General features: G+C 44.4%; 1 protein-coding gene across 1 annotated transcript in view; it reads left to right on the forward strand.

Moving 5' to 3' along the window:
- The window catches only part of CNTNAP2 (contactin associated protein-like 2), a 1,478,157-nt gene that overhangs the window by 752,426 nt on the left and 703,653 nt on the right, over positions 1-22,078 (forward strand). The window lies entirely within an intron of this gene.

The raw sequence follows: 22,078 nt of genomic DNA on the forward strand, positions 1-22,078 counted from the left end.
TCCTTCCTCTTTTCTCCCAACCTTTGCATTCCATTCACCAGCAATGATCAATACATCTTGATTGCATGTTTGATCAATTTCAGATTGAAGAAGTTGGTAGAATTCTTCGTTTCGTCCTCCCTGGCATTAGTGGATTGTGCGTGAATTTGAATAATAGTGGTATTAACTGGTCTTCCCTGTAGGCGCATGGATATTACCCAATCACAGATAGCGTTGTACCTCATGACTGATCTGGATATGTTCTTTTGACAATGACTGTAACACCATTCCTCTGCAATTTGTCAATCCCAGTATAGTAAGCCATGAGGTCATCAGATTCAAAATGTCCAATATCAGTCTATTTCAGCTCACTAATGCCTAAGACATCGATGTTTATGTGTTCCATTTCATTTTTGACAACTTCCAATTTCCCCAGATTCATACTTCTTACATTCCATGTTCCGATTTTCAATGGCTGTTTACAGCTGTTTTTCTTTATTTTGAGTTGTGCCCCATCAGCAAATGAAGGTCCCACGGGCTTTTCTCCCATGGGCTTTACTCCATTCGCGTCATCACAGTCAACTCTACATTGAGGAGGCAGCTCTTCCCCAGTCACATTCTGAGTGCCTTCTAACCTGAGGGGCTCAGTTTCTGGCACTGTATCTGACAGTATTTTTCTGCTGTTCATAAGGTTTTCAGTGACTAAATATTCAGAAGTAGTTCATCTCTCCTTCTTCCTAGTCTGTCTTCATCTGGAAGCTCATCTGAAACCTGTCCACCATGGTTGACCCTGTTGGTATTTGAAATACCGGTGGAATAGCTTTTAGAATCACAGCAACTCACAAACCACCACAGTACGACAAACTGACAGACAAGTGGTGACAAGTACAAGTAGACCTACATAGTTGAAACCCATGTTGTTCAAGGGCCAACTACATTGAGAAAGAGAGAGAGACTTATTATTTTTTTTGGAATGGGTCTGGCTTGTCAGACTTCAGACACACAGGAAGCTTGAGCAGGACGTGTATATCACATCCTGAGGTGGGGTGCTACACTCCCAGGACCCGATGTTTTTATTCTGAAGGTCATCCATCTACTGGTTGGACTAGGTCCACCACAGCATGGTGGATCAGCTACCTTTACCCAGAGTCAGCTGATTGCACCTTAGTCACACCTACAGAATACATTCACAACAATATCTCAGCGGTTATCTGATTGGATACCTGGGCACCAGATGTGCTGCCAGTGGACAAACAGATGTGCTGCCAGGTATGTAAAGGTCAAGCCAGCTTCCAAGAGTCATCTCACTGGTAACTGTTTGGTCAGGGAAGGACAGCACACACCATGATCCCATGCTCAGCACCCACAGCACCCACAGGAGGCCCAGCTGGGAGAATGCAGGATGTGTTTGCGGAGGTGGAAAGCTGACTTGGTTGCAACAATGAAGAAAGTGAACCTACAGGCGTATGTATGGGCATCACGATGCTGAGTGGGAGATCGGGGTCTGCTGAGCAGAAGGATGATGGGAGAAACAGCCGGAAGCACAGAGAACAGCAGGATGTCTGAGTGGAAAGGGTGGCCAACAGTGGCCAGGGAGAGAAGGCCAGGGAGAGGATCAGGGGTTTTCCAGGATGGCTGGGCTGGGCTCTGGACAGGAGCTCTGGGCAGCCAGTCTGCTCCATCCCCCGGCTTCAGTAAGGACATGGTAGGAAGCTGCAGACCATGGTAGGATAGCTGACTGCCCTACTGTATAAGGACTTCAATGTCCAGTTCTTAGAGCAGGATGATGAACTAGAGGGTATAAGACGGACACTTGGATTACTTACCACTACTGGTTTCAGTTCAGTACAAAAAAATATTTAGTAAAGTTCTCTGTCAAACAGAAAAATACCAGTAAGAACAGTGCAAATCAGTTGAGGCAAGTACTGACTGTGTTGGCATTAAACAGATACTCAACAGAAACAATGAGTTTAATTGTCACCTGACGAGTGACGAGCAGGAGGAACAAAAGCCATCACTGTTTGTCTAGCTCACGTTTACCCCTGTGTGAAGAACCCATGGAACGTTCTAGCCCACTCTGTTCCCTCCAGACTTCAGCCAAAGCCTGACGGTTAACCTGACCCACAGGGATTTGTTAAACAGCTTTTCCTCTTACAAATGCATATGTTTTCAGTTCGCTCTAAAACTGCTCTTGTTCATTATTTGATACTTCATTTTTCCAAAGATAACCCTATCTTATTTTTTTTGTTTGAATCTGTTGCTTCCTCCTCAATAATTACAAATGGCAGCATAATTGGAATTCCATGCATTGCTTTGGGTTGAATTGTTACCCGCCCCTCTCCAGCATGGAGGAGTCAATTCCTCTCCTGTTGTTATCAATGCATCTTGATTGCATGTTTGATTAACTTCAGACTGAAAAAGTAGGTACAAGTCTTCAATTTCTTCATTACTGACTTTGGTGATGGGTACATAATTTAAATAATAGTTGTATTAACTGGTCTTCCTTGTACGATAGATCTTGAAATGTTGTTTTTGACAATGAATGGGACACCGTTCCTCTTGAATTTGCCATTCCTGATGATTGTTCTATTCAAAATGGTCAATACCTGTTGATTGCATCTCATTAATACCTAAGAAATCAATCTTTAGGCATCCCATTTCATTTTTGACGTCTTCTTTGTAAATTCTATCTTCCAATTATGAATGGATGGTTACAGTTTTTCTTCTCGTTTGCCCTGTCACGAAGAGAAGGTCCCCAAAGGTTTCCTTAATCCATGTCAACAGGATTGACTTGACTTTGAGAGGATGGCTCCTCCCCAGTCATATTTTGAGTGCCTTCCAATCTTAGGGGTTCATCTCTGGTCCTGTATTAGAGAATGCTATGCTGATATTCATGAGGTTTTCAGTGGCTAATCCCCTCAGAGGACTAAGGTGCACCTGACCCAACCCATGGTGTTTTCAATAACCCCATGTACATGTGAAAGTTGGATAGTCAATAAGGAAGACTGTAGAAGAATCAATGCATTATAGTTAAGATGTTGGAGGAGATTAAAAGTACCATGGACTGCCAAAAGAACAAATCAATCTGTGTTGGAAGAAGTGCAGCCAGAATGCTCCTTGGAAGCCAGGATGGCCAGACTTCATATGTCATACTTCAAACAAATTGTCAAGAGGGACCAGTCTCCAGAGAAGGATATCATGTTTGGTAAAGAGGAAGGTCACAGAAAAGGAGAAAGACCCCCAATGAGATGGATTAGCACAATGGTGGCAGCAAGGGGCTCAAACCGAGCAACGATTGTGAGGTTGGTACAGGACCAGGCGACGTCTCATTCTGTTGTGCATAGGATGTGAGTCAGTACCAACTTGATGGCACCTAACAACAACAATTCCTTCAAAACTGGACTTCCTGTTCCTTCTCCCTAGTCTGTTCTCAGCCTGGAAGCTCCATGGAAACCTGTCTACTGTGGGTAACTCTGTTGGGATAGGAAATGCAGGTGCATCATTTCCAGCATCATAGCAACCTGCAAGTCACCACTAACGAGTAGGACAAACTGACAGATGAGAGGATGATTGGATTTACCAAAGTGTTTCCTTTTGTTTTTAAGCTTAGTCCTCATCCATTGTTCAGTGTGTTTTCTAATTCTGCGTAAGTTGCCACTTTGAAAAGGCAGGAGCCTGGAGTCCATTTGTAAGTTGAATTCTCAGCCTTTCGGACTGCCAGTATTCACTAAGCACACACTAGCCTTGGGTAAAATGCTGGGCCTACCTGCAGAGGTGTGAGGGAACACTGAATTGTAAACGTGCTCTGCTTACAACTTAATTTTAAGAGCATCTTATCTAGGTGGTAAATACAGGGAGTTGTTATTTTGCTCAACAGCATGAATTCCACGGCGTGAACACCCCACCTGTACCAACTGAAGTTGGACCGTCATCAGTGACCGTCTGTGGTTATTTATGTGATCATGGGGCACTGTGTCCTTTCAGAGCTTGGGCAGGAAAGGCTGTGGCCCTCAGTACTCAGAAACAGCTTCTCCTGACCAGAACAAGCCTCATATCAATAAGAGAGAGGTTTTCCAGGCAAAAGCTCTGATGACTGGTTTGGGCTCTTGTTTCTGGGACACAGTTGTGAACTGCACTTCCTTATGTAATGTTGCAATATTTTTTATTTTAAGACTTTTATATTTTCACATGAGAGCAAGTTTCATGCCTTCCTGCTTTTTCCTCACATTCTACAAATTGCAATTAAATGGTGTGCCTGTGGGTGTTTGCAAACTGCCTGTGGGGAAACAGTGGCTAGGTGAACCCCCCTGCTCTGTGCATGTCTGACAGAGAGCTGGAATATCAAATCCTAAGACACCTTGTTTTCTTTGATAGATCTTCACATTGTATGACCTTATTAGGAGCGATGGCAAAGTTTGGACACGATCAGGCAGTGAAGTGTGGGCATTTTAAATGATACCAGGGGCTTCTGAAAGCCTATGTAAAAATTCCATTATGTTTTCATTTCACTTTTCTGTGGCCTTTTTGAAGTCTTCTTGTGCATTAAGGAGCCCTGATGGTATGCTAGTTAAGCATTTGGCTGTTCATAGAAAAGTGGGTGATTCAAAGCCACCCAGCTGCTCAAAGGGTGCAGGGGCTGGTCACATGCTGTCGTAAAGAAATAAACCTAGGAGGTAGTTCTACTTTGTCACGTGGAGTGATTTGGAGGCAAAATCGACATGTGGCATAGTGGGTTAATGTGCTAGACTGCGAGGTTAGTTTGAACTGCAAGGTTGGTGGTTCAAGCTCACCAGCCACTTCTTGGAAAGCTTATACAGATTCGCTGAGTCAGAACCAACTCCACGGCACTTAACAACAGCATTAGCAACACATTCTTTATCAGTCCAATGAAATCATGGTACCCTAGTAGGAAAAACTGAAGGCACAATGTTGAGAACTGTTGAAGCTCCCAAAGCCTTCAAGGTCAGAACGGAGCTTGGAAAATCAGAGAGAGGATCCTGATGACATTCACTGGGTTTCACACTCAGAGAGTGCCCTCTGAATCTGTCCACAGTTGTAGGGTCCTCATCTTCAGAGCTTAACGTTGTAAGCCCATACTTTCCCTTCCACGTGATAACTGTGCCCATTCTTTATATGTTAATATAAGTGTGTTGTTTAAGTGCCATCGAGTCAGTTCTGACTCATAGCGAATCTGTATAAGCTGGTAAAGGGTTTCCAAGAAGTGACTGGTAAGTTTGAACTTCCGACACTGTGGTTCAAACTGACCTTGCGGTCCAGTGCATTACCCTACACCAGTGCCAGACCAAGACTCTGTAATTTAAGCTAGCTGTATGGAAATTGAGGAGTCTGGATGGTGGTGTGAGTTAGGGATTTGCCTAACCATGGGTCTGAGGTTAAAACCCACCAGTCACTCCTCAGTAGAAATATGAGGCTGTCTGCTTCTGTAAAGGTTTTCAGTCTGGGAGACCCTACACTGGCTTGCTATGAGTTGGAACCAACTTGAAGGCAGTGGTTCTACTTTTAGGTTATGTGTAAACTGAACCCTGTACATGACCACGAGACATGTATGTCTGTGTTCCCCATAGTTGTAGTGTAGGATATCTCGTAAAGTCTCTAAGGGTGCTTCAAAATCAAATAGACATTTTGCCTAAATATGACTCTGTGTATCTTAATGATTGAATCCTTGTGATCTTGTGAACTATGAATTGTTTTAGGATTTTCTGGCATTATTTAGAATGCTGACCGACCCTGGAGAGCTAGGGTAATTGATACCAGTAACACAGATCTTCAGTCTCTGATCACGTCTAAACTTTGCCTTCGCTCCAAATGAGGTCATACGACTTGAACATCTATCAGATAAAACGAGCTGTCTTTGGGGTTTGATAATTCAGCTCTCTGTCAGACATCCACAGAGCTGGGGGGTTTGTCCCTCACTGTCTCCCCACATGCAGTCTGAGAACACCCAGAGGCACACGACTTAATTGAAATTTGTAGGATGTGAGGAGAAAGCAGGAAGGCAAAATCCTTTCATTAATATAAAAGCCAACGTTCTTTATGGAGAGATGGGGCTGCCCAGTGCTTTTGTGAGGAATAGAAGAAATCAAGACTAATACCATATTCCGATTTAAAGGGTCTCAATAGTGTCCATAAGTGCTGAGTTGCGTGGGTGTGTGCGTTCAGCATACAGTCAGAAATCACAGTGTGCTTGATCTGGCTATAACTGGCTTATCTATATGTTAATGAAGAGAGGTAGACAAGAAGTCTGGTACCCATTAGCCTCAGGAGAGTTACTGTTATTGGTTTCCGAAAGTTGGTTCCAACAAGTGACCCCATGTGTGCAGGGTAGAATTGACCCACAGGCTTGTTAAGGTTGTGACCACTCAGGGGCAGGTCTGCAGGCCTTCTGAGGCATCGCTGGGTGAGTTTGAACCACCAACCACTTGGGCTACCCAGGGACCTCTCCGAGGGATGCACAGGTGTGAGCCACCTAACAGCCACGGTGTGTGCTGTGAAACAGGACCCGTGCCAGGTGGAGGGTTTGGACCCATGTTACATGCCAGCAGTCTCCACACATGTCATAGCTGAGTCTCCATAAAGCCTATGGTGTTGACACACTTAAGGCACAGCCTGTGAGCTGGGTCCATGACACAGGAGGCCAGATTTTCCAGCTGTGAGCCTGGACCCCCGGGTGGGTGGATGGATCAGGACCGTGTGCTTGCTGGCCTCACGCATGCTTTCTCAGTGTGAGGAGCAGACATGGTTTATTGTTTCTTCCCCCGTTCCAGGGGTCACGCAGGGAATGCCTCGATTCTGACATGTAAGTGTCGTGATTTCTAAGAAGGCAAAATTCCTGTGAGTTCTAGTACAACGAATGGTGGCATCTCTGTGTGTGGAGAATTGGCCAGCCCCTGAGCACACATCCCTGTGGTGGCCCCAGGCATTCCTGTGTGTGGTTGTATCACCGCATCGCATCTCTGCATCACCTCCTCCTTGTGTGCTCCCTGATTTTCTGTGTCTCACTCCTCTTGTGTAAGAATGTCACTCAGATTGGATGAGGACCCACCTACTGCAGTGTGACCTCATCCTACCTACTTAATAACATCTGAGAAGATCACTGTCTGTGTGCAGACAGGGCTGAGACTGGAGGGGTAGAGCTGCACGTCAAGGGGCCACCAGAAGCCAGAAGCAAAAGTCCTTCCTCTAGAGTCTTTAGAGAGCACAGCCCTGCTGACACCATGGTTTCAGACTTGGACCTCTTCTACTGGGAGGGAATCCGTCAGCTGTGCCTGACCCAAGCCTTCATATTCTCAGTTGTCTCCTATGCATGCAAAGACTGGACAATGACTAAGGAAAACCAGGGAAGAGTTGATGCCTTTGAATTATGCTGTTCGAGAAGAATACTGAATATGCAGTGGATTGCCGGAAGAACGAACAGATCGTGTTGGAAGTATCACCAGGACGCTCCTTAGAGACAAGGCCGGGAGATGTCATCTCATGTTTACTCATGTCTGCAATCCCTGACACGGGCATCGTGGTTGGTAAAGTGGAGGGTCAGTGAAAAAAGATGATCCTTAGTGAAATGGATTGAAACAATGTTTGCGGGTAGTTGCCCCAAGAGACTTTTCTTCTGGAGCTGGTGGTTTATTAACTGACGCTGAAGCTTTCTGCTCCCGTAAGATTTTCAGCCTCAGAAACCCTATCCAAGGCTGGCTATGAGTCAGAACCAACTCCACAGCACACCACCACCACCACCACCACCACCAGGCTTGAGTAAGTTTGTGTTTTCTTCACCTAAATCAAGAAGCTGTGGTGGTGCCGTGGACTGAGTATAGGCCTGCTAACTGCAGGGTCTGCGGTTCAAATCCATCATTCTGATCCTGTAAAGATTTACCCCCCCACCCCCTCACCCCCCGGAAGCCCTAAGAAGCAGTTGTAGTCTGCCCTAGAGTGTGGCTGTGAGTTGGAATCAGCACAACAGCAGAGGGGTTGGTTGATTTGGTTTATACAAACCAACCATTGGAAGTTGTGACCCAGCAGAGAGGGGGCATCACCTATAATGAATGGTTCCCATTGTAGCTCCAGCTCCTTCCGGCTCTGAAATCCTGAATGGATTCATCCACCCTCATGACCCTGGTTTCCTCCTCCGGGTGAGGCTAAGGTTGGATCCAATGCCTCTAAGGTTCTCTAGGGTCTGGTGGGAAAGTTTGGTGGTGAACCAGTGAAGTGCTCAGCTGCTGTCTGAAATGTGGGAAATTTGAGTCCACCGAGGTCCTTAGAAGGAAAACTGGAAAAGCAGTCATTGAAAATGCAAGGGAGCGGTTCTGTGACACATGTGGTAATCATGAATATTGGTCAACTCAGTGACTCCTTAATGGGGTTAGAGTTCTGATTCCTGCTCCAGAAGGAGTTTTGAGCAGACTTGATGTTCTTTACATTACCAAGCGCTGTATCTCCTCAACTCATGATTTATGCCCATCCTCTGAGGCCAAACCCTTCTCCTGGAGTTGCTTTCATGTCGGTGCCGTGTTCCAGGACTCGTGGTGGGCGGGTCCATGCACACTACCCAAACTCCAGCCATGCAATTACTGCAGAATGGGGAGCTCCACTTGCCGGGGTGATAGAAGGAGATGAAGGGGAACAGCTGTGAATTTTCAACTTAAGAAAATCGACGTTTTCTACAACCTGAAATAAATAGTTCTTAGGATCATGTGAAAGGATTTTGTTTAGCGCCATTGGATAAAATTGCTCACCCAAGACCCCAACAAAGAAAGACAACAGCCAATTTGAGACCATAAAAGATCAATACAACCAAGTCTGACCCAGAGCGTGGTCCAAGTTCTGTAGCATTTCCTTTAGAAAAGAATCATAAAACAATGGTGACCAGTAGCCACATAAAATCCGATGTTTAAGTAATTCCACATCCTATAATCGTGGTGTGGCATGTGGCACTGTAGGATAAGCGCTGTACTGCAAGATCAGTTTGAACGACAACTGATTGAAACTCACCAGCCACACCTCAGAAACCCTACACAGGATTGCTATGAGTCAGAATTGACTCAATGGCACTTACCAACAACAACATAGTGCAATCATCAATATTTTGTATAACAGGATTTTGTTTGTTCTAGAACTCTGGTAATTTGTTCCCACATCCCCACCTCCCAGCCCTCGTGAACAAATTTTCTTATTTTGACTGATGTTATCCCTCTTATTCACTAAGAGTGAGGTTCAATCCACCAAAGTTGATTTGATATGAGGTGATTACATTATACAAGCTCTGTCTGAATTGATGCTGCTATATTAACCCTCTCACAGCAAAGCAAGGGGCTCCTGGAGAGGAGAGTTTGCAGGAGAAGGCCAGGTGTGGCCAGGAGCCAGGGACGGGAAGGATAACAGTGCCTCACCTGATTGATCCCCTCAAGTGGAACACAAATGCTTGTGGGAAGGCTTGCAAACTTTGTGCATGAATTGTACTTAACTTTCTTTGAAAAACCAAGTCAGAAGGTAACAATTAATAATGTGTGGATTTAGCTAATTTCCCTTCACCATGACATGACACTGGGCTACAGCAATGTAACAGTTTTGAGATTACTGTTGGAGAGCCACAGAGGATATTTTCCACACGGTGTTTCTATTTTCTCACCTTCCGCCTGTCTCTGAAAACGCAAACACTCTTTTGTGCATTACTGTCATCTGTGTTTATAAAACATAAGGCTCAGGCATAATTCTCTTCAGCGGGTTAGATTAGAATCAATTGAGTTCTAAATTTAATTTAAAAATATGTAACTAGAGCAATTTTCTTTTTTGATTTTAGCAATATCATCTTCCTGAACTGTTTCTCTTTTATTGTTATTTGATTGGAACAACCTTGATGCACACAGAGAGGAGGCAGAGCAAGAGAGGCTTCCGTAATGGCCATTGTCCCCCCCGGCCAGGGGGCCTCAGGCCACAGCGCCTGCGGGCTGTGGTGCACAAAACGTTGTTTGAGCAGTGTTGTTGTTGAGTTGTTTCCAAGTTGTCGGGACCCTATGCACTACAGAACAAAGCACTGTCTGGTCCTGTGGTGTTGTGTTCCCACCCATTGCTGCTGTCAGTGTGTCGGGGGTCTTCCTCTTTTGTGCTGACCCTTGACTTTACCAAGCATGATGTCCTTCTCCAAGGACTGGTCCTTCCAATAAGATGTCCAAAGTATTAGAGGCAGAGTCTCACCATCCTGGCTTCCAAGTAGCAGTCTGATTGCAATTCTTCCAAGCTTTATTTGTTCTACTGAAAGTCCATGGTATTTTCCATATTCTCCTCCAACACCAGAATTCAGATGTATCAATCCTTCTATGGTCTTCTTTATTCATCATCTAACTTTTACATGAATATGTTGTTAAGTGCCGTCAAGTTGATTCTGACCCATAGCGACCCTGTAGAGAGTTTCCAAGGAGCAGCTGGAGAGCTTGAACCACAGGCCTTGCAGTTCAAACAACTTTGTAGTCTGACGCTTTAGCCCACAGCGCCACCACAGCTTGGGTTAGGAACATCTTATTTCTGAAACTGACATCTTTGCTCTTTAACACTGTAAAGAGGTCTTTTGCAGGAGATTTGCCCAATACAATATGTCCTTTGATTTCCTGGCTGTTTTTGACAGCTTCAGTCTTTTCTCCAATGATTCTGCTGTTGTTTATTGGTCTAGTTGTAAGCTGATTTGTTTTATTCCAATGAGGTTGACCCATACTGAAGGCTGTGGTCTTTGGTCTTCATCAGTAAGTATTTCAGGTCTTCTTCACTTCCAGTTAGTAAGGTTATGGAACACCGAATGGTTTAAAATTAAGAAAGGAGTGCGACAAGGTTGTATTGTTTCACCATACTTATTCAACCTGTATGCTGAGCAAATAATACGAGAAGCTGGGTTCTACGAAGAAAAACATGCCATCAGGATTGGAGGAAGACTCATTAACAACCTGCGATATGTAAATGATACAACCTTGCTTTCTGAAAGTGAAGAGGACTTAAAACATTTACTGAAGAATATCAAAGAGTATGGATTACATCTCAATGTAAAGAAAACAAAAATCCTCACCACTGGACCAATAAACAACATTCTTATCAATGGAGAAAAGATTGAAGTTGTCAAGGACTTCATTCTTCTTGGATCAACTATCAACACTCATGGAAGCAGCAGTCAAGAAATCAAATGACGTATTGCATTAGGCAAATCTGCTGCACAAGAACTTTTTAAAGTGTTGAAGAGCAAAGATGTCAGCTTGAGGACTAAGGTGCGCCTGACCCAAGCCATGATATTTTCAGTAACCTCATATGCATGCTAAAGCTGGACAGTGAATAAGTAATTGATGCTTTTGAGTTATGGTGTTGGAGAATATTAAAAGTGCCATCGACTGCCAAAAGAACCAACAGATCTGTTTTGGAAGAAGTGCAGCTAGAGTGCTCCTTGGAGGCCTGGATGGCCAAACTTTGTCTCTCATACTTTGGACATATTGTCAGGAGGGACCAGTCGCTGGAAAAAGATATCATGTTTGATAAGGTGGAAGGTCAGAGAAAAAAAGGAAGACCCCCAACAAGTTGGATTGGCCAAGTGGCAGCATCGATGGACTCAAGTGTGGCAACAATTGTGAGGTTGGCCCAGGACCAGACAGTGTTTCGTTCTGCTATACATAGGTCGCAATGAGTCGGTACCGACTCAATGGCACCTAACAACAACAACAACAACAAGGTTATATCATCTGCATATCGTAGGTTGTTAATGAGTCTTCTTCCAATCCTGATGCCACGTTCTTCTTCCTGTAATCCAGCATCTCTTATTATTTGCTCAACATGCAGATTAAATAATTAGAGTGAAAGTATGCATCCCTGGCACACACCTTTCCTGATTTTAAAGCACGCAGCGTGACCCTGTTCGAATGACTGCCTCTTGGTCTAAGTGTAGGTTTCTCAGGAACATAATTAAATATTCTGGAATATCCATTCTTCACAACATTATCCATAGTTTGTTGTGATCCACACACTCAGACACCATTGCACAGTCAATAAAGCACAATTAAACATCTTTCTGTTGTTCTCTGCTTTTATTCAAGATCCACGTGACATCAGCAATGACATCAGTATTGGATGTATTATGTCGTGCTCACACATGGTGTTCACACCTGTCTGTTCAGAGCAATGGCACGTGGATCGGCATCGTTGGTGTTAAATGCCATCGAGTTGATTTTGACTCATAACGATCATGTATAAGGCTTCCGAGGAGAAGCTGGTGAGTTTGAACTGCCAACCTCACGGTGCAAACTGACCCTGAGATCAAGTGTTCATCTGATAGAGCCACACTTGGACTCCATGGAAAGTAGATAACAACATTAAATCCTCATCTGTGTGGATTTAAGTTTCATGGTGAGAAATCGTTCACTTGTATGCCTTTGGGTGGGAACATCTCTGATGCCAGCGAGTGTTCTTTGTCTCTCTCTGTGGGAGCAGAATTCTGTCTCCCACACCTCTGTAGACACCCCTCCTTATCCAGCCTGCCCCCTTTGCTTCTTGACAGGCCCCCTGGACTACCGCTTTTCTTAAAAATCTAGGGCATGTCCCTTGTTTAATGGTGGGCCCCACTAGAGCATTAACTAGTCCTGAGCACAAACCAAGCACATGTCCTTGTCACTTATTGTAGCTTAGCATCAGTCAGTCCCCATGAGAAATTCTGAGCAGACACACAGCAAGCGATTGATTAAAGGCAGTTTCTGGTCTTCGCTTATATATTGTCTATTAGGACAAGTGTAAATGTTCTAACAGGAGCAGAAAGATCCTTAGACTTTAAGTAATGCACACACCAGCTAAAAACTTGTATTTGTAAAAATGTTATAAAAATAAAGTTAAATTGCTTTTTAAAATTTGAGTGACTTAATCAAACAAGAGTTATGGTGTCTGAAATGATAAGGTGTCCTGCAGCCTGAGAGCTAAGACGACTCTGTATAAAGACTCGGCGTCCGGAGCTAAGCTTCCCAAGTGTGGCTTGTAACCCACTGGTCTTGGGAATGTCACCCGAGCAGAGATATGGTTCTATAAACCCTTCTTTCCTTTAGAAACAGAAAGGCCCCTCCTTAGTGTGAATGGTGTGAAGGATTACCTAGATGAGGAGTTTTCCGCTCAACAGTTCACACACATTCTGTGTCATCTCACTGACCGCCGCCCACAGTGCAGCATCTTTCAGCTCACTTCCTCCCTGGTTTCCTGTTGCCATGCCTTCCTTCCTAACCTTGTGACCTTTGTGAGTAATCACAGCCCTTTTGATCTCAAATGGTTGATTACTCTAAGGTGTGTGTCACTCACCTTATTATTGTTGTGAAGTGCTGTGGAGTCAGTTCTGACTCATAGCGACCCTGTCTAGGGTTTCTGAGTAGTGGTTGATGGGTTTGAACTGCCAATCCTATGGTGCAAACATATCTTGTGGTCCGGTTCTTTATCCTACAGCACCACACCAGGACTCCATTCCCCTAAGAGAGCTGTGCATTGCTTGACTGAAAATCCAAACGCTGGGGTGAGTTCATTTCCAGACCCAAATGGTAATTAAGAGGATTACACCTCCTGGTGTGGCACTGTGGGCTAATGCGTCAGACTGCAAAGTGGGTTTGAACTGCAAGGTCGGCAGTTCAAGCTCACCAGCCATTCCTTGGAGACCCTATACAGGGTTGCTATGGGTCTGAACTGACTCGATGGCACTTTCCAACAACAGCATCTTTAAGCTCTCGAGAAATCCTGAAATAAAGTATATATGTATTTTTGTGCTATACATTTTAAAGCAGATTTTCCATGTCTGTTGGCACAGTGGGTTAGCCCCTGTATTTGGAACCCAGGTGTGGCACTGTGGGCTAATGCGTCAGACTGCAAAGTCATTTGAACTGCAAGGTCGGTGGTTCAAGCTCACCAGTGGCTCCTTGGAAACCCTATACAGGGTCGCTATGGATCAGAATCGAATCGACGGCCCTTCAGAACAACAGCTGCTATTTGGAGACAAATGAGATGGTCCTGCAGTCTTTAGGGGCATTTCTCCTCTGTCCTACTCTGTGAGTCGGAGTCGATTCCACGGCAGTGGCTGGGAGAGGTTGAGCATCTGATGACCTGCTTTCTCCTGCTCTTCCTGTTTCTGCCTGGGCAGCAGGAGCACTGGGATCACGTGGGGAGGGAGCTTTACTTGGTTCCCATCACGTACCCGACTTTGGCCAGAATGCCTCCCAACCCTGCTTGGTCCCAGAGACAAAGCACAGGGAGCTGGAGTGGACGGAGGGGAAGCCCAGAGAAGGACTTGAGTTTGTGGGCACAGTCGAGCCCCGACACCTTCACTGCTCACAAATGCAGTCAGCCGACTCCCCCCAGATAGCATGTCACCTCAGAATAAACCAGACCTGCCACTATTGCTTTGTGGTGGTACACAGGGTTAAACCCCTGATCTCTAACCTCCAAGTTCACCAAGGGAACTCACCTCGAGGATCCTGGGGAAAAGGGTGGGCGATCTGCTTCCCGAAGGTCACAGTTTGATAAACACATGCCTACTTCACTGCAGGATTTCTCAAGGGCTTCAAGACGCTAGGTGATGTAATAAACCCTAGTCACCCTTGGGGTCTGGAAATGAACTCACCCCAGAGTTTGAATTTTCAGTCAAGCAATAGATGGGGTCTCTAAGAATAATCAACCTTCTGAGACCAAAAGACAGCGTTGACTCACAAAGTTCAGAAGGGTTAGGGAAGAAGGAGGCGTGGAAGCAGGAAACCCAGGCAGGAAGTGGGATGAGTGATGTGACACTTTGGGGGTGGCAGTCAGGGAGACTAGCACAGGGCATCGCCCGACACTCATGCAACCACCATGTCCCCTGAGAGTCTCCTGAGCCCAGGACCCCAGTCTTAATCCCTCAGCACTCCTACATTCAGGAATGCAGTGAGTACAAGCCATTGCCCTGGGTCATTGACACCTGTAGGGTGTGACGATGTGGGATCAGTGACGGACTGCTAACTGCAAGGTCAGTGGTTCAAACCCACCAGCCGCTCTTCAGAAACCCTATACAGGATTGCTATGAGTTGGAACTGACTCAACAACACTTAACAAATAAGTGAACTCAAACCATCAATATTCCAGTATTCTGTTTCTAAGGATTCTAACTCCCTATGGAAACGCTTAGCTCTCTCAGTCTGCACAGTTGGCAGTTGGCGCTGTTTTTGCTAGATTGACTAACTTCTGTTATTGGGATTTATGGCAATATTAATCCCTTCCATTGATGCTTGTTTGTTTTAAACACAACAAAAATAATATTCGAAGACAAGGTATTCTATGTTCACTAGAGAAAGACCTCAGCAATGATATTCTCACAATGAACTGGATATTTCTCTTAAAGACACATTTTGTATTGGGTTGTAACAGAGCAGAGAATAGTAATGATCCAGCGAGATAAATAGCTCAGCACGTGAAATGCTCGTATACCTTCGGAAAGGGTAATGGCAGTATGTGTAGATATCTTCCCTAGCTATCGAAATTATCTTCAAAAGGAGATCTTAGTATGATGGAAATATAGCTGGCTTTGAGTCTATCTGTAATAAGCACATTTCTCTCATGGTGAGGTGTGAACTTCACCTGCAGAGGAGTGGCTGAGGGATCATATCACACATTCCTTGCTTTTCAGGATGGATGTGGTGATGTCTCCACCTCAGCTGGTACATCTACCCTGGAAAACCTGCAGGGTGGCCCCAGGAGGGAAACCTCAGACAAACCTGTCCTTTGTCTTTGCTTATCACCTGACAGGACAGGACAGAGCACACCTGCACATCCTCTTCCAGATATAGATTCTGAAATAGGGTCTGATCCCTAGTGAGATGGGAAGGACACATACACCGCCCGGTGCAGGCGGAAGGGCCAAGTGCCAGAGATCCTCAGAGGAAGACCTCAATGAAGGATATCAGTAATAAGGGCAGCTGATGCTGCCTCATGGTGGTCCCATGACCAACAGGATGAAACACAGCCTGACCCTGTACCATGTCGAAGCTGTTGTTGAAGCTAGTGGCCATGTCGCCAAGGAAGACTCCAATGAAAGACACAGACAGTCAGGCATGAGATGAGACAAATGTGTAAATCAGGTTGAAGAGACTAAAGTATGCGTGATGAACCATCCATGGAGTTTGATATGGGATGAAAAATAAGAAAGACCCTAAATCGAATTCTTAGATTTAGGAAAATGATAGGAACTTTTTCTACCTGTGGGTCAGTCACTACAATGGCATGTAGAATTTCTAAATGGCCCCCATCAAGATGCCATCCTAGCCCCCAAAGCCTGTGCAGTACCATATTGCTACCCAGGGACTGCTGCGGGATAGACCTGGAAGGTCCCAGGGGCCTAGCACGATGTTGTATCTGAGATGTGTGTGTATCAGTACGTGGGGCCCTGCTGCGGCTGTGAGTTAGGAGTTGGGCTGCTTACTGAAGGCCAGCAGTTCAAATCCATTAGTCACTCCTTGGGAAAAATATGAGACTGTCTATCCTGGTAAAGGTTTATAGTCTTGGAAACCCTATACAGGGCCGCTAGGAGTCAGAACAGACTCTGAAGTTAACAGTTCTGTGCTTATCCTACAGCACACATGCCAAAAGGCTGTCAAATTTTTCAGGGAAAGTAGAAATAAAAGATTATGGAATTGTTCCATGAACTTTTTCAAGTTCCCTTGTATCTATTTCTATATAAATTTATATTTATAATATGCATGCTTTATATTTCTCTAGAAATGTATATTATAAATGTTAACATTGTTGTTAAGTGCTGTCGAGTCGGTTCCGACTCATAGCGACCCTGTATAGGGTTTCTGAGGAGTGGCTGGTGGGTATGAGCCAATGACAGCACCACAGCCGACTCCAAATGTGAATATAGATATATAGATATAGATGCCAATACATCTGAGTTCTGGTGTTAGAGGAGAACGTTATAAGTACCAAGGACTGCCAGAAGAACAGTCAGATCTGTGTTGGAAGAAGTACAGCCAGAAAGCTACTTAGAAGTCAGGACGGTGAGACTTTGTCTCTCATATTTCAGACATAGTATCGGGAGGGACTAAACCTTGAAGAAAGTCATGCTTGGGAAAGTAGAGGGTCATTGAAAGAGAAGAAGACCCCCAATAAAGTTGGATTGTCATAGTGCCAGCAACAATGAGCTCAAACATTAAAAACCATTTTAAGAATGGAGCAGAATCAGGCCGTGTTTCTTTCTGTTGTGCACGAGGTCAGTATGAGTTGTACCTGACTCAATGGCATGTAACCACAGCAATTAAATACATCTCTCTCCACGTAAATGTGTGTGTGTGTGTGTGTGTGTGTGTGTGTGAGTCCCTGGTGGCTCAATCGGTTTGTGATTGGCTACTAACCTAATTCTACTGTGACACTGTAGTTTAAGCACTGGACTGCTAATCACAGGGTGGGTGGTTCAAACTCACCAGTCACACCTTGGAAACCGTATACAGAATCACTGTGTGTTGGAACCGAGTTGATGGCATTAACAACAACACTAACCTAAAGGTTGGAAATGTGAACCCACTCAATGGCACCATGGGAAAAAAGTCTGGAAATTGGCTTCAGTAAAGATAGCAGCCAAGCAAATCCCATAGAAGAGCTCCACTCTGTAAACAGTGGCTATCTGCGAGTCAGAATTAACTCCGAGGAGTCTGGTTGGCCTGGGATTAAGCACTTGGTTGTTGACCAAAAGGTCAGCAGTTCAAATCCACTGACTGCCCTGTGGGAGGAAGATAAGACTGTTTGGGTCCATAAATATTTATTGTCTCCAAAATCCTATGGGACAGTTCTACCCTGTCTGACAGGGGTCCTGTGAGCCGGACTCAATTAAGACAATGGGTTACACACACACACACTGCTGTTGTTAATGACGTTGAGTCAGTTCCACCTCTTAGAGACCCTATATAGGATTTCCGAGGAGCAACTGGTGGGTTTGAATGGCCAACCTGGTGGTCCAGTGCTTAACCTCCAGTGCCTCCCCAGGACTCCAGGACTCCTCAGTATATATGTTGCTGCTTAACCTCCAGTGCCTCCCCAGGACTCCAGGACTCCTCAGTATATATGTTGCTGATGTTGTTAAGTACTGTTGAGTCGGTTCTGACTCTTAGTGACACTGTATAGGGTTTCTGAGTAGTGGCTGGTAGAGTTGAGCTACCAACCTTGCAGTTCAAACTGACCTTTGGGTCAAGTACCTAATCCCATTCTATGTATTTATTCTGCTTCTGTCCAAGTCATAGGCTGGTTCCTTAGTGGCTGTAAGCAGTGTCACAGGCAAATCACTTCTTGGATCGAATGGCGTCAGGCTGGGACTAACACAGTCACACCAACTGTGTATGGTTCTGCTCCTCCTATAACCAGATATTGAAACCGGTTTTGTGGATCATGAATACCCTGTAGATCATGTACATATTGACCATAAATTATCCCTAAAGCCAATAGAAAATCTCCTTTATATCCCATTAAAACATAATTTCAAATCAGGCAGCTCAATTTTTTTTTTTCCTGTATGTCAGCCTGATATTGTACAAATAAAAGGTGCTAATGAGAAAATGTTTTATCATACTTATGGGATGAAGAGAAGTTTGTGCTAAATCTCACAGAGCAGTTGTACTTGCTAATTGGATAGGTTATTATACATAATTTATGTGTGGACTTGACCTTTTGATTTATGCTAATATGAAGATTGGTAATTACATTACATTGTTATTAGATTATGGGGAGGGGAAATCAGATCTCCATGGCGTAAGGCTTGCTACGTAAGCCTTCAAGAAATGCTGGAGAATGAAGAGAGGAAGACAGAGGGAAGAACAGAACAGGAAAGAAGGAGAGAAGAAGAAAAGGGAAAAACAAAATGGCAGGAGGGAGGAGGAGGTCTATAAAAGACACCTCAAAGGGTTTTCAAAGGAAAGGTAGAAATAAGACCTAGTTGCGTTTGGTGCGGAGGTGAGTTCCTTGCATTCTTTCTGCTCATCTATAATTGTTGCTTTGTGAAGTCAAGTCAATTCTGACTCACAACGACCCACAGTACAGAGTAGAACTGCTCCACTGGGTTTTCTGGGATGTAGTCTTTACTGAAGCTGATTACGCAGTGTGGGTTGAACCTCAAACTTTCTCATCTCCAGCTGAGCATAAAATAAAGTAAAGCTGTTGGTCGCTTATGAAGCAGGAACCTGAGAGGCTCCACAGTATTAATCATCACTTAAGAAAACTGACTGATAACATTGGACAAAAGCCCATTTAGGAAATTCTGTAACTCAAAACCCTCCGCAGCTTTATGTCAATGGGAGATTTGTTCATTTTGTGAATGTCTTCTTTCTTATGAGGGGGCTTCAGAATTTTGTTGAAAATGGAATGACAAGAGCAGGATTTCTTTTCGCAGATTTTGAGAAGCCACCTTGTCTCTCAATCCCATGCATATCTCCTGCACACACAAGATAAGTAAGCACAGACCCTTTGCTTCATCTTACTTCGGTTTTATACTTACGAAAATATTTCCCCATGCCACCCATGTCTAATTCAAACATGGAATTCATTTTTCCATTTGTTAACCCGTCATTACATAATTAGGAGACCTTCAAGCCCTCTCGTTGTTAAGTGCCTGGAGTCAGTTCTGACTCATCGTGACTCTGTGCACAACAGAAGGAACCACCACCGGCTCCTTGCCGTCCCCACCGCTGTCCTGTTTGTACCCTCGCTGCTGTCACTGTGTCAGTCCACATCATCTAGCTTCCTCTTACTCAGTGACCTCCACTCTTCCTTGGGTTGGGTTGGGTTGGCAGCAGTTTCTGGTTCCAGGAAAGCTTGTGTTCCACTAGGACTCCACGTTCCTCACTCTTCACGAGATGTCACTTTGCCATACAGCAGCTGTCCCATCTTTGCCCAACTCCCATAGTCTGCTATGAATTGTGCCCCTTTGTGTTAGTTACAGAGTAGGGTGTGTACTCAGGGTACGGTTTTCTATGTAAGCAAGGCCGCAAACACAGGAATCTTGCTAAGACGGCTTCCCAGCAAGGCCTGGGCCTGTGAGTCTTTTTGCTCTAGCATCTCATACATGCCCACATAATGGATGCGTTTGAAATCCACAAGGGACCAGAGCAGCTTCATCAGGGATGTGCTGAGCAGCTTAGACCCCCACTTCAGAGTGACAGGGGTCGCCAGAGCCATTGGCCTACTGGAAGCCACAACCATTCTTTCCTTACAGGAGCAAAACGAACAGGATTTTAATAAAAGTCCTGCGGCAGGTGTGTCTGATAGGTCAAGGTTCATGATATAGCTGCCAAGACGGAAAACACATCCTGACGACCTGTCTGGAGGCTCTGCCACTGAAATCCCCTTCCAAGCCAGCAGCCCCAGTCGGCAGGACCATGGCATGCCATCTTGTTTTTGGTGGGAAGTCTCTATGGAAGCTGATTTTGAGTGGCTCCAACAACTTCAGGAAATGACTTTCTGTTCAGACAGATCTGTGCCTCTGGCCCAAACTCAGGCTTTGTGACCACTGATCTACCGTATTTCCCCAGATCAGATGACTGCACTTCACAGAAGTTGGCTTGGTTTTACCGTAACACACTCTGCTCATTTCCTCTTGGTCCTTCCACAGACTGAGCAGCATTGAAATTGGAAATTGATAACAGACAGTAGTAAATCCAATACCCTGTGCTTTTCCACATGTTTTCACACTGAGCAACTCTGAAATTGGGAATTTATAGCATACAGCAGTAGAAAAAAGTCAGTGTTTATGATGTTTTCCCGCAGATGACACACATCCACGAAAACTGTGTGCACAGGTATGGAATGTGAATAGCACCCACAGAAAACTAAAGCACCAGAGGGTCGCCTGGTGAAAACCATGTCACACACGTGTTATCTGTATAACACTACAGTATGTGTGAGCGGGAAGAGCTGAAACAGAGCCAGCTAGTGGACCAGTGTTAGAAGTTCCATCCTGTAGGCCAGGAAGACAAAGACTCGAAAACCCAAGTAACCTACTCATGTCTACAGTTAATAAATATCAGCACCAATCCAAATACACATAGGTTCAAAACCACAGACGTCTCCAAGACCATCTTTCTGGGCTCATCATCTCAATTTAAATTAATGTAAATGAACAAATATATTTCTGAAAGCTCAAATAACATTACAATTTGAAAAGAAAGATTTGATTTAAACTATTCCACAGCACAGATAGAGAAGGGAAGCACATGTTTTGCTGCTCTTTCTATGTTGTGGGATAGTTACATGTTTTTCACAAACTAGGCAACTCCCTGGTGCTTACCTGTGGAAAAACAGGGTAGATCTTGGAATTACTATGCTCTGTTACGAATGTCCAATTTCAGAGTCAGCCATTTGTGGAATGTGACTGCGTGCTACCTATGGAAAACCAGGGTGGCTATTGAAATGACTGCTACATGGTCTGGGTCCTCATTTTCAGAGTTGTTTAGTCTACAAAAAGAGGAAGACAGATGAAAGGACAGAGAAACAAATGCAGAGGGATTTCAAGAATGACAAATCTGACAATGATTTTACATTCAGCACATTGTTATCCACAAATTCCAAGGCAAAATTATTGAATAAAATCTTAAGAAGCAGAATCCAACACATTGTAAACAACAAGAAATTCTCCTGGGAAAGCAAGCTGATTCAATATTCGAGTGTCTAGTAATACAATTTATTACATTAATAGACTTAATGAGAAAGGCAATATGATTATCTCTGTCCATTGATGTTGAGTGAATTCAATCCCATGACAACCCTATAGGGCAGAATAGGGCAACTCCATAGTGTTTTTGTTTTTGTTTTTGTTTTGCAAAACAGGTTTTCAATGAGCTTAAATTAGTCTAGGGCAGAAGTAATTACTGTCCATTAATGTGCCCATGTTTCTGATTCAAGCTCAGGACCTGAAAAAAGAAACTGAACAATCTCATGTGATTATGGGAGCCACAGCAGTGATCAAACCTAAAATGTCTCAACGTTTTAAGTTGGTGGTCTCGTAGACTAAACGACTCTAATCCTTTCTAGACAGTGCTTCTCTGTAGGTTTCTCAGTATGAGTCCAAACCCATAAAGCACCT

The sequence above is a fragment of the Chrysochloris asiatica genome, unplaced genomic scaffold (assembly GCF_000296735.1).
Source record: "Chrysochloris asiatica unplaced genomic scaffold, ChrAsi1.0 scaffold00041, whole genome shotgun sequence".
NCBI lineage: Eukaryota > Metazoa > Chordata > Mammalia > Afrosoricida > Chrysochloridae > Chrysochloris > Chrysochloris asiatica.